The following is a 13610-nucleotide window of genomic DNA, read 5'->3' as shown; positions in this document are numbered from 1 at the left end:
TGTAATCTTTAGTTTTCCCTTTTTTAAAAGCATTATAAAAATATCAAACTGTTTTGATTTCTTTACTCAACATTATTTCTAAGATCCATCTATATTATTATGTGAAGCTGTTATATTCATTCTTGCTGTGTGACAATGTAGTTTCTTAATCCATTCTCTGGTCAAATGACGATTGACTTATTTTCAGTTTTTTTGCTATCACAATGTTACTACAAGTATTTTTGTTCATGTATGCTGATGTACTTAAGAGTTTATCTAAAACCTATACCTACACAAAATAGCTAGGTATAGACCACGTGTACAATTTGAATTTAAAAGTTTTTTCCACAAGGAATGTACTTTACACTCCTACTAGCTATATATAAATGTTCCTGTTCCTCCATATACATATCAAGATTTTTGATTGCCAGACTTAATTTAACCAAACTAATGAGTGTAAAATAATATCTCATTATGATAAATCATCTATTACTAGTGAGGTTTAGAATCTTTTTCATTGATTTACTTGCAATCATAATTCCACTAAAATGCTCACTGTCTATATTTTCAAATTGCTTATTTGTTCTTATGGAATTATAAAAATTGTTTACATATTCTGGATAACAACATTATGCCAATTTTATGTCTTGTGAATATCTTCTCCCAGTATATGATTTGTTTTTTTGTTTTTATTTTCTTTACATGCTCTTGATTATAATGAAATCAAATTTATTGATCTTTTACTCTTTAAATGGTTAAAAATTTTTAGTTATTGCCGGGCACGGTGGCTCAAGCCTGTAATCCCAGCACTTTGGGAGGCCGAGACGGGCGGATCACAAGGTCAGGAGATCGAGACCATCCTGGCTAACACGGTGAAACCCCGTCTCTACTAAAAAATACAAAAAACTAGCCGGGCGAGGTGGCGGGCGCCTGTAGTCCCAGCTACTCGGGAGGCTGAGGCAGGAGAATGGCGGGAACCCGGGAGGCGGAGCTTGCAGTGAGCTGAGATCCGGCCACAGCACTCCAGCCTGGGCAACAGAGCGAGACTCCGTCTCAAAAAAAAAAAAAAAAAAAAAATTTTTAGTTACATTTAGGAAATTATCTCTTACACCAAAATCATGAAGAGATTGTGTTCTATTTTATAAGTCTTAAATTTATGTCTTTCACATTTATGTCTTTTGTGCACCTGTAATTGATTTTTATATATGGTGTAAAGTAGAAATTCAATTTCATTTTTTTCTTTATGGTGAATCAGTTTATTTCAGTACCATTAATTAAATAGACCACTTTTCTGTTAATGATCTGCAGTGCCATGTTAGTACTATATCAAGCCTCAAACTGTTTCTGGATTCTGTAGTCCATCAGTCATTTGTCTATCTCTGTGCCACATTATCTTAATGCAATTAGACATTTCTGTACAGCTAAGACAACATTTTCACCAATATAACAGAAACTCCTTAGTATCATCTAATAGCCAGTTCATTAAAATCCCACCCCCCTCTGCAATTTCTATCACAATATCTTACAGCTGGTGTTCCAAAACTGCATCCAAAATAGAACCACACATTGCATTTGGTTGTTCAGCCATTAAGTCTCTTTTAAATCCTTCACTTTTTCATGACACCAACTGGTTGAAGCTATAGGGGCATTTGTCCCATAAAATCTCACCTTTCCAGATTTATCTGGTTGCTTCCTTGTGGTTTAGTTAGTTCAGTAACTATCCCTTGAATTTCCTGAAAAAAATCAACTAGAAGTTAGATTTAAAGATTTGCCTGGATTCAAATTAAAATTTTTTTTGGCTAAAATACATCATAAGTGAGGTTACATGGTTCATACTGCATCATGGCTGAAGATACATAATATTGTTTCCTACCATTAATCACTGTGCTAGTGGTGACAGCACAACACCTCCATTATACAGTTTCTTTTTATTTCAGTGAGGAATCTGCATGTTATTACTTTAGCATCAAATGTCCAGTTTGCTTTCAACCATTCACCTATTTGTTTTAACACCAATGAATACTCATGTTCTACTATAATAATTTTGATAGGTATTGTGAAATGGTAATTTTCTGGTTCTAGCCTTTTTCCCTACACCTATGCCACTGTTTTGTAAAACCGGAGCTTTCTTCTTTAACTGGGGCATCATTTTGTAACATACAGTTTCCCTTTTCATTTGGTTACCTTGAAATATAGTTCCTATTGGAAAGACAAATAAATGCTTAATTATTTCCCTCAAGTTAATAATTTTCAAATTAATTATTTGGCTTAATAATAGCCTCCCATAGAGATAAATTGGTTTTATGGCATTATCATTTTATCATTAAGGATGTATGGATTTTTTGCAGATTCAAAATGCCTCAATAATTATTAAATAATAATTTTTATAAGAGTGTTCATAGCAGCTTTATTTGTAATAGTCAAGAAATGAAAACAGTCTAAATGTCATTAAGAGGTGAATAAACAAATTGTGGTATATCCACACGATGGAATATTACTCAAAAAGAACAAACTATTGCTGCACACAACAAACATGGATTAATCTGAAAATAACTAGCTGAATGAAGTAAGCCAGACAAAACAGAATACTTATAATTTGATTCCCTTTTTTATAAATTCTATAAAGTGCAAGTTATCTATAGTAATATGAAGCCATTCAGCAGTTTCCAAGGGATGAGAATAGAGCAGGGAGGAAAGACAATGAACGATTGGCCAGGGACTGAGTAACAATCTTTTAGATGTTCAAATCATCACAACTTTGGCCAATAGAGTCCTTCCAACCTGGCTCCTGTGTCCTTTTTTAAAAAAATAAATTAATAGACTTCACTTTTAGTGCAGTTTTAGTTTTATAGAAAAAGTGAACAGAAAGTACAGGGAGCTCCCATACACTACCACCTCGACTCCTTCCCCTGCCCCACAGCCCCGTTATAAACATCTTTTTGTTTCTTTGTTTAGGAACAGGGTCTTACTCTGTCACCTAGCCTAGAGTGCAGTGGTGCAATCATAGCTCAGTGCAGCCTCAAACTCCTAGGTTCAAAGGATCTTACCATATAATCTTCCAGAGTAACTACAACTACTTGTGTGCCACAAGGCCCAGCTAATTTTTTTATTTTTTTGTAGAGATGATCTTGCCATATTGCCCAGGCCAGTCTTGAACTCCTGGCCTCAAGTAATCCTCCCACCCTAGCCTCTCAAAGTGCTGGGATTACAGGCATGAGCCACTACACCCGGCCTGTTAACATACTGCATTAGTGTAGTGTATTTGTTATAATTGATGAATAAATATTGATACATTAGTATTAACAGGAGTCCATGGTTTATACTTGGGTTCATTCTGTCTTGGGGCCTAATACGACTTATTCTGCAGAATGTTCTGTATACACTTCAGAAGAATGTGTATTCTGTTGGCATACATCTTTTAGGTCCATTTAAGTCCAGTGTTTCCTTATTAATCTTCTGTCTGGATAATCTATCATTGAAAGTGAGGTATTAAAATCCCTTAATATTATTGTACTTCAATCTGTCTCTTCAGATCTCTTAATATTTACTTTCCATATTTCAGTGCTCCAAAGTTGGGTGCATATATATTTACAATTTTATATCCTTTTAATAAATTGACCCATTTATCATTATATAATGTCTTTTTAAATCATTTTTGACTTAAAGTATGTTTTGTCTAATGTAAGTATAGTCTCTTTTGTTTCCATTTGCATGGAATATCTTCTTCTACCCCTTCACTTTCTCTCTGTCCTTACTAGTAAAGTGGGTCTCTTATAGGCTACATATAGTTGGATCTTGTTTTCTCTCCATTCAGGCATTCTTTTTATTAAAGAATTTAATCCATTTAGATTCAAGGCAATTATCGATAGAAAACACTTATTACTGACATTTTAAATCATTTTCCGGTTGTTTTATAGATACTTTGTTTCTTTCTTCCTCTCTTGCTGCCTTCCTCTATGGTTTGATGGTTTTCTGTAGTGATGTGCTTTGAATCCTTCTATTTTTGTCTTGCACATCTACTGTAGATTTTTGATTTGTGGTTACCATAAGGCTTAAATAGAATACAATAGTCTACTTCAAGCTAATAACAACTTAACTTTGGTAGTATAAAATAACTAGACACTTTTATTCCCCCTTCCACATTTTATGTTTTTGATATCAGAATTTGTATCATTCCATAACATGGTTTTCTTGGAAATTAATTTTAACTATAATTATTATTAATAGTTTTGTCTTTTAACCCTCAGACTAAGGATAAAATTGCTTTAAACACCCACCACCATTACATTTCCTGGACCATTCTGAATATGTCCGTGTACTGCCATTGCATTATGTGCTTTTGTAAGTTTACATTATTAATAAGTGGTCTCTTGTTTAAGCTTGAAGAATTTCCTTTAGCAGTTTCTATAAGGCAGGACTGGTGGTGATAAGCTCCCTTCATTTTTTTCATCTGAGCAAGTTTTTATTTCCTCCTCACTTCAGAAAGACAGCTGTACGGAGTAAAATATTCTCAGTTAGCAGGAGGTTTTTTTCTTCCTCCTTCAGCACTTTGAATATATAACCCCACTGTCTCCTGGCTTCCAGAGTTTCTGCTGAGAAATTCATCAATGACTGTATTGGGTCTCCTTTGTATGTGATCTGTTTCTTATCCCTGGAGGCTCTTAGAATATTTTGTTTTTGATGTTTGATAGTTTGATTATTATGTCTCTTAGTGAATTCCCTTTGAGTTAAGTTTCATTGAGTTCTTTCTGCTTTCCATACCTGGATGCTAGTATCTTTTTGCAGATTAGTGAAGTTTTCAGCCTTTTTTTTTAAATAATTTCAACTTTTATTTTAGATTCAAAGGGTACATGTGCAGGTTTGTTACATAGGTAGATTGTGTGACACTGAGGTTTGGAGTATGAATGATTCTGTCACCCAGGTAGTGAGCATAGTACCCAATAGGTAGTTTTCTCAGCCTTGTCCCACTTCCATCCTCCCTGCTCTAGTAGTCCCCAGTGTATTTATTTTTCACATCTTTATGTCCATGTGTACCCAATGTTTACCTCCCACTAGTAAGAACATGTAGTATTGGGTTTTCTGTTCCTGTGCTAATTCACTTAGCATAATGGCCTCCAGTTGCATCTGTGTTGCTGCAAAGAATGTGAGTTCGTTCTTTTTATGGCTGTGTAGTATTCCATGTTGCATATGCACCACATTTTTCTTTAATTTGTACCTAGCCATAAAAAAAGAATGAAATTATGTTATTTGATGGATACCTAAGTTGATTTCATGTTTATGCTATTGTGAATAATTCTGCCATTGTTCTTTAAATATGCTTTCCAGTCTTTTTCTCTTCCTTCTCCATTTTTAACTTCTATATGATGTTATCCCATAATTGTCATAGGCCTTTTTCAATCTTTTTCATTTGTTTATTCTTTCTACTCCTCTGATTGGATAATTTCAAATATTCTGTCTTTGAGCTCACTGATTATTTCTTCAACTTGATCAAGCCTACTTTTGAATCTTTCTATTACATTTTTCAGTTTGGTTTATCTCTAGTAGTTATATTTGTTTATTTTGAATTGTTTCTATGTTTTGTTAAACCATTCATTTTGTTTCTGCATTGTTTTCCAAATTTTATTTAATATTTTATTTATATACAGTAGTTTTCTCTTATCTGCAGTTTCACTTTTCATGGTTTCAGTTACCAATGGTCAACTATGGTCTAAAAATATTCAATAAAAAATTCCAGAATAAATACCTCATAAGTTTTAAATTATTCACCATTCTGAGTAGCATAATAAAATATTGCGCTGTATGACTCCATCTTTCCTGGGACCTGAATTATCCCTTTGTCCAATGCAGTATACTCTATATGCTATCTGCTCATTAGTCCCTCAGTAGCTATCCCAATTATCAGCTTGACTGTTGCAGTATTGCAGTGCTTGTGTTCAAGTAACTCTCATTTTACTTAATAATGACCCAAAGTGCAAGAGTAGAGATGCCACTATATTGTTATAATTGTTTTATTTCATTTTGTTGTTTGTGTTAATCTCTCACTGTTCCCAATTTATAAATTAAACTTTACATAGGTATGTATGTACATATAAAAGAAAACATAGGATATATAAGGTGCAATACTAGCCACAGTTTCATGCATCCACTGAGTATCTTGAAACATATCCTCTGCAGATAAGAGTGAACTACCATATTCTCGTAGTTCACTAAACTTCTTTAAGAGGATTATCCTGAATTCCTTATCATTTCATAGATCTCTCTTTCATTAGGGTCCATTGATGGGGCTTTGTTAGTTTCTTTGGACTGTATCACGATTTCTTGAGTCTTTGTAATATCTGTGTTTTTCACATTGGTATCCATGAACTTCAGGAGACAGCCACCTTTTCTGGCTGTCACAGCTAGAGCTTCACTGTTTAGTTTAGTCTGTGATTCTGGATGAGCCAACTGGTAACAATTCTGGGCAGGCAGAGCTTGCTTTGGGTTCTCTAGATGGCTGGGCAGCTGCCTTTGCTCTGACTTTGGATGGGGCTGCTGGCTGGGCTCTGCTATTCATTAAAAGCACTGGCTGAGCAGTACAATCAGGCTGAGGTGCTGGATGGACACTACAATCACCTCTGATCAGGCTGAGCCACAAGGTGTATTCCCTGGTCAAATGGTACTACTATTTGAGTTCAGCAATTGGACAGGGTTACAGTGAGCCACAGAGATTAAGTGGAGTGCTGACTGAGTGGATGAGACCAGCTGTTATGATCTGTAGAAATACATAGTTGAGGTTTGCCTCCCTGCCTAGGTGGGGCCTTGGGATGACTTTGAGGTTGAACTGAGCACTGCTTGAACTCAGCAGGGGCAGATCTACCCCTTATTCTTTGTGGTAATTCACTGCAGCAGTTGTCTCCCAACCTGGGCAGAGTCTAAGGTGTGTTTGGGGCTGTGAACTCTACCTCCTTGCTTTGTTTCTACCTGACTTCAGATGGTCTAGCCATGACATTTCCTCCTGTATTCTCTATGAGGTGAGACTGAAGTGGGCTTCCTGGGAAATGTCTTGGAATGCTAGGAAGGCTGAATATCCATCTCTTGCTCTCTTTTTCCTCTATCTCTTTCCTCATTCTGCCAATTTGGGAGAGGGAAAGGGCGATGTGGTCAAAGAAGATCATTTCTCTTACCCTTTCCATGCAGTTTTTATTACATTCTGTTAGCCATGCAGATGACTCAGGCCTTTTCATCTGTGGATAGTTGCTAGTTAAACTTTCTGTGAGGGGTAATAAAATCTGGGACCTCCTATTCTGCCATCATGCCCCAAATATGTGTATACTTCTAATCTTCTTTCAAAAAGTGTAGCATTATGTATTCTATTCTATACCTTGGTTTTATTTTTTCAGTTAAGTGCCTTTAGGTTTTCTAATTTTGTTATTAATTTCTAATATCATTGTACTATAATCAGATAATGTTGGTCAACTTTCTATATTTGTATTTTATTAAGGTTTCATTTGTGGCTTATCATATATTAATAATTAACTTTCATTGAAAATAAAGATGTATTTCCTATTGCCATGACAGAAAGCTCCATACATATCTGTAAAACATAACTTTCTTGTTATATTGTTTTTGTTTTCTGTCTTTAATTTTTAACTGCTAGATCAGTCTTGAGACAAGAGAAAGTGTGATAATCACTCCTATTTTTAATGTACTTCTATATACTTTTTCTTGTATATCCTGTAATCTGTTGTTGGGTTTTTGGCACATAGATGTTCACAACTGTTATATCTTCATTGTGAATTGTAATCTTTAACATTATGAGGGTCCATCTCTGTCTTATTTAATACTTTTTTGGTTTGAAATATTTTTCTGTGGTATCAAAATTCTGACTTCTGTTTTCTTTGTTAATGCTAATATTAATTTTTTACTTATTTAAAATTTTTAATGTTAATGCCCAACTTTTAATTTTCCTCCTTTCTTAATCACTTTAAGTGTATCTTATGCATAGCATGGGGTGGTTTTTTTCTTTGTAAGATCTGCAATTTTTCTTTTTATAGTTGAGGTAAGCTATTTTACATTTATTGTTGTAATTTGTCTGGACTTAATTTATGTATATTGTATATCTATTCTTAAAAACGTGTTTTTTTCCACATTTTGAGATCCCTGATTTTGATTTCTGTACTACAACTAATGTTTTACAATCTCTTTTGTTCATTTTTTCCCCTTTGAACTTCTCTGAAATTAGGATGTATGTATTTATGGCTTATTTGATTCAATCCAATATCATATTTTTTAAAACATTGCAAAATTTTCTTTGTTCTTTTATTTTTGCACTTTTCCTGATATTTAGGAAGGTTAGTAATTTTTGTCTAGTTATCTCTAATTAATGCCTTTATAAAATAAGACCTATCTTTCTTTCTTCAGACTTCTTGTAGTAGACAAAGTGATGGCCCTCCAAAGATGTCCACATCCCAACTACTGGAAACTGCGACTATGTCACATTACACAACAAAAGGGACTTTTCAGGTGTGAATAATGTTAGAGACCTTGAAATGGAGATATCTTGAATTTTCTTGATAGACCCAATATAACTGCATGAATCTTTACAAATAGGATACAGAAGAAGGGCGGATCAGAGAGATGCTATGTAAGAAGAATTTGATCTGTTGTTCCAACCTTTAAAAACGAAGGATAGGAACCACAGACCAACCAAAGCAGTAGCCCCTAGAAAGTGGAAACAGCCTTCAGTTTATAGTAAGAAAATGGGAACCTCAATCCTATAATCTTGAATTCTTCTAATAATCCAAATAAGCAGGAAATGAAATCTCCCCTACAGTCTCTGTATTAGTCTGTTCTCACGCTGCTAATAAAGACATACTGAGACTCAGTAATTTATAAAGGAAAGAGGTTTAATTGACTCACAGCTCCACATGGCTGGGGAGGCCTCACAATCATGGTAGAAGGCAAAGGAGAAGTGAGACCCATCTTAGGTGGCAGCAGGAAAGACAGCTTGTGAGCTTGTGCAGGGGAACTCCCATTTATAAAACCATCAGATCTCATGAGACTTATTCACTACCACGAAAACATTATGGGGGAAACTACCTCCATGATTCAATTATCTCTACCTGGCCCTACCCTTGACTCATAGAGATTTTTACAATTCAGGAGGAGATTTGGGTGAGGACATAGCCAAACCATATCAGCCTCCAAAAAGGAATGTAGCCTGACAACATCTTGGTTTCAGTCCTTTTGGTATCTGAATTAGATTTCTGACATACAGAAATGTAAAATAAAATTTTGTGTTGCTTTAAGCCACTAAATTTGTGGTGATTTGTCACGGTAGGAATAGAAAACTAATACACTTCATTTCTTGTGTGGCAATCCCTTCTCTGAGTTCTTTGTTTCTGCTTCATGATACACTTTCAAAGCTGGTACTTCACTTATGCTGGGGAGATGTCAGCAGGGGTAAGTGGAAAACCGAACTTCCACCCGCACCTATCAGCAATAAGATAGTGTGAGGCAGTTTTCTTCTTTTGCCAGGATTGTGTCAGCAGAACTCAGTGAGGAGCTGAATATCTACTTGCCCCTGGACCTATGCACTACATCTAAACATGAAGACTGTCTGTAAAATAGGATGCTGAGTCTTACAAAATAATGCCCAAAATCATCCAGGATACAGTAAAACAACAATTCATTATACCATAAACGAGGGAAATCTTAGCTTAAATGAGAAAAGATCATCAAAACAGAGATAATGCAGATGTTAGAATTATCTGACAAGGATTTTGAAGTAGCCATCATAAAAACACTTCAACAACTAATTACAGACATGCTTGAAACAAATAATAAAAAAAACAGAAAGCCTCAGGAAAAAAAAAGAAGATATAAGAAAAAAACCAAATGCAAATTTTAGAAATAAAAAATACAATAACTAAAAATATAATAACTAAAAGTCTCATTGAGTGGGCTCAATAGCAGAATAAATATGACAGAGGAAAGAATTAGTCAGCTTTAAGATAGAACAAAAAAACTGGCTAGCTACAGCGGCTCATGCCTGTAATCCCAACACTTTGGGAGGCCAAGGCGGGAGGATCACTTAAAGCCATGAGTTTGAGACCAGCCTGGGCAACAAAACAAGACCCTGTCTCTACAAAAAAAAAAATTTAAAAATTATCTGGGCACAGTGGCATGCACCTGTAATCCCAGCTCCTTGGAAAGCTGAAGTGGGAGGATTGGTTGAGCCTAGGAGTTGAAAGCTGCAGTGAGCTATGATGATGCCACTGTACTCCAGCTGGGGCAGCAGAGTGAGACTCCCATCTCAAAAAAACAAATACATTAAAAGAACAAAAACAACCTGTCTAATCTGAACAATGAAAAAATCAGGAAAAATTGAACAGACTTTAAAGGATTTGCAGGAAAATAATAAAAGATCTATTATTCATATCATCAGAGTCTCAAAAACAGAAGATAAAGTGTGTGAAACTGAGAAAGTATTCCTAAAAATAGTGGCTTAAGGCGGAGCAAGATGGCCGAATAGGAACAGCTCCAGTCTCCAACTCCCAGCGCGAGCGACACAGAAGACCGGTGATTTCTGCATTTTCAACTGAGGTACTGGGTTCATCTCACTAGGGAGTACCGGACAATCGGTGCTGGTCAGCTGCTGCAGCCCGACCAGCAAGAGCTGAAGCAGGGCAAGGCATCGCCTCACCTGGGAAGCGCAAAGGGGAAGGGAATCCCTTTTCCTAGCCAGGGGAACTGAGACACACAACACCTGGAAAATCGGGTAACTCCCACCCCAATACTGCACTTTAAGCAAACGGGCACACCAGGAGATTGTATTCCACACCTGGCCGGGAGGGTCTCACGCCCACGGAGCCTCCCTCATTGCTAGCACAGCAGTCTGCGATGTAACCGCAAGGCAGCAGCAAGGCTGGGGGAAGGGCGCCGGCCATTGCTGAGGCTTAAGTAGGTAAACAAAGCCGCTGGGAAGCTCGAACTGGGTGGAGCTCACAGCAGCTCAAGGAAACCTGCCTGTCTCTGTAGACTCCACCTCTGGGGACAGGGCACAACTAAACAACAACAAAAGCAGCAGAAACCTCTGCAGACGCAAACGACTCTGTCTGACAGCTTTGAAGAGAGCAATGGATCTCCCGACACGGAGGTTGAGATCTGAGAAGGGACAGACTGCCTGCTCAAGTGGGTCCCTGACCCCTAAGTAGCCTAACTGGGAGACATCCCCCACTAGGGGCAGTCTGACACTCCACACCTCACAGGGTGGAGTACACCCCTGAGAGGAAGCTTCCAAAGCAAGAATCTGACAGGTACACTCGCTGTTCAGCAATATTCTATCGTCTGCAGCCTCTGCTGCTGATACCCAGGCAAACAGGGTCTGGAGTGGAATTCAAGCAATCTCCAACAGACCTAGAGCTGAGGGTCCTGACTGTTAGAAGGAAAACTATCAAACAGGAAGGACACCTACACCAAAACCCCATCAGTACATCACCATCATCAAAGACCAGAGGCAGATAAAACCACAAAGATGGGGAAAAAGCAGGGCAGAAAAGCTGGAAATTCAAAAAATAAGAGCACATCTCCCACAGCAAAGGAGCACAGCTCATCGCCAGCAACAGATCAAAGCTGGACGGAGAATCACTTTGACGAGGTGAGAGAAGAAGGCTTCAGTCGATCAAACTTCTCAGAGCTAAAGGAGGAAGTACGTACCCAGCGCAAAGAAACTAAAAATCTTGAAAAAAAAGGTGGAAGAATTGATAGCTAGAGTAATTAATGCACAGACGGTCATAAACGAAATGAAAGAGATGAAAACCATGACACGAGAAATACGTGACAAATGCACAAGCTTCAGTAACCGACTTGATCAACTGGAAGAAAGAGTATCAGCGATTGAGGATCAAATGAATGAAATGAAGCGAGAAGAGAAACCAAAAGAAAAAAGAAGAAAAAGAAATGAACAAAGCCTACAAGAAGTATGGGATTATGTAAAAAGGCCAAATCTACGTCTGATTGGGGTGCCTGAAAGTGAGGGGGAAAATGGAACCAAGTTGGAAAACACTCTTCAGGATATCATCCAGGAGAACTTCCCCAACCTAATAGGGCAGGCCAACATTCAAATCCAGGAAATACAGAGAACGCCACAAAGATACTCCTCGAGAAGAGCAACTCCAAGACACATAATTGCCAGATTCACCAAAGTTGAAATGAAGGAAAAAATCTTAAGGGCAGCCAGAGAGAAAGGTCGGGTTACCCACAAAGGGAAGCCCCTCAGACTAACAGCAGATCTCTCGGCAGAAACTCTACAAGCCAGAAGAGAGTGGGGGTCAATATTCAACATTCTTAAAGAAAAGAATTTTCAACCCAGAATTTCATATCCAGCCAAACTAAGTTTTATAAGTGAAGGAGAAATAAAATCCTTTACAGATAAGCAAATGCTTAGAGATTTTGTCACCACTAGGCCTGCCTTACAAGAGACCCTGAAGGAAGCACTAAACATGGAAAGGAACAACCAGTACCAGCCATTGGAAAAACATGCCAAAATGTAAAGACCATCGAGGCTAGGAAGAAACTGCATCAACTAACGAGCAAAATAACCAGTTAATATCATAATGGCAGGATCAAGTTCACACATAACAATATTAACCTTAAATGTAAATGGACTAAATGCTCCAATTAAAAGACACAGACTGGCAAACTGGATAAAGAGTCAAGACCCATCAGTCTGCTGTATTCAGGAGACCCATCTCACATGCAGAGACATACATAGACTCAAAATAAAGGGATGGAGGAAGATCTAGCAAGCAAATGGAGAACAAAAAAAAGCAGGGGTTGCAATCCTAGTCTCTGATAAAACAGACTTTAAACCATCAAAGATCAAAAGAGACAAAGAAGGCCATTACATAATGGTAAAGGGATCAATTCAACAGGAAGAGCTAACTATCCTAAATATATATGCACCCAATACAGGAGCACCCAGATTCATAAAGCAAGTCCTTAGAGACTTACAAAGAGACTTAGACTCCCACACAATAATAATGGGAGACTTCAACACTCCACTGTCAACATTAGACAGATCAACGAGACAGAAAGTTAACAAGGATATCCAGGAATTGAACTCATCTCTGCAGCAAGCAGACCTAATAGACATCTATAGAACTCTCCACCCCACATCAACAGAATATACATTCTTCTCAGCACCACATAGCACTTATTCCAAAATTGACCACATAATTGGAAGTAAAGCACTCCTCAGCAAATGTACAAGAACAGACATTATAACAAACTGTCTCTCAGACCACAGTGCAATCAAACTAGAACTCAGGACTAAGAAACTCAATCAAAACCGCTCAACTACATGGAAACTGAACAACCTGCTCCTGAATGACTACTGGGTACATAACGAAATGAAGGCAGAAATAAAGATGTTCTTTGAAACCAATGAGAACAAAGATACAACATACCAGAATCTCTGGGACATATTTAAAGCAGTGTGTAGAGGGAAATTTATAGCACTAAATGCCCACAAGAGAAAGCTGGAAAGATCTAAAATTGACACTCTAACATCACAATGAAAAGAACTAGAGAAGCAAGAGCAAACACATTCAAAAGCTAGCAGAAGGCAAGAAATAACTAAGATCAGAGCA

Source organism: Theropithecus gelada, chromosome 12 (genome assembly GCF_003255815.1).
Source record: "Theropithecus gelada isolate Dixy chromosome 12, Tgel_1.0, whole genome shotgun sequence".
NCBI lineage: Eukaryota > Metazoa > Chordata > Mammalia > Primates > Cercopithecidae > Theropithecus > Theropithecus gelada.
This window is presented reverse-complemented; position numbering follows the sequence as displayed.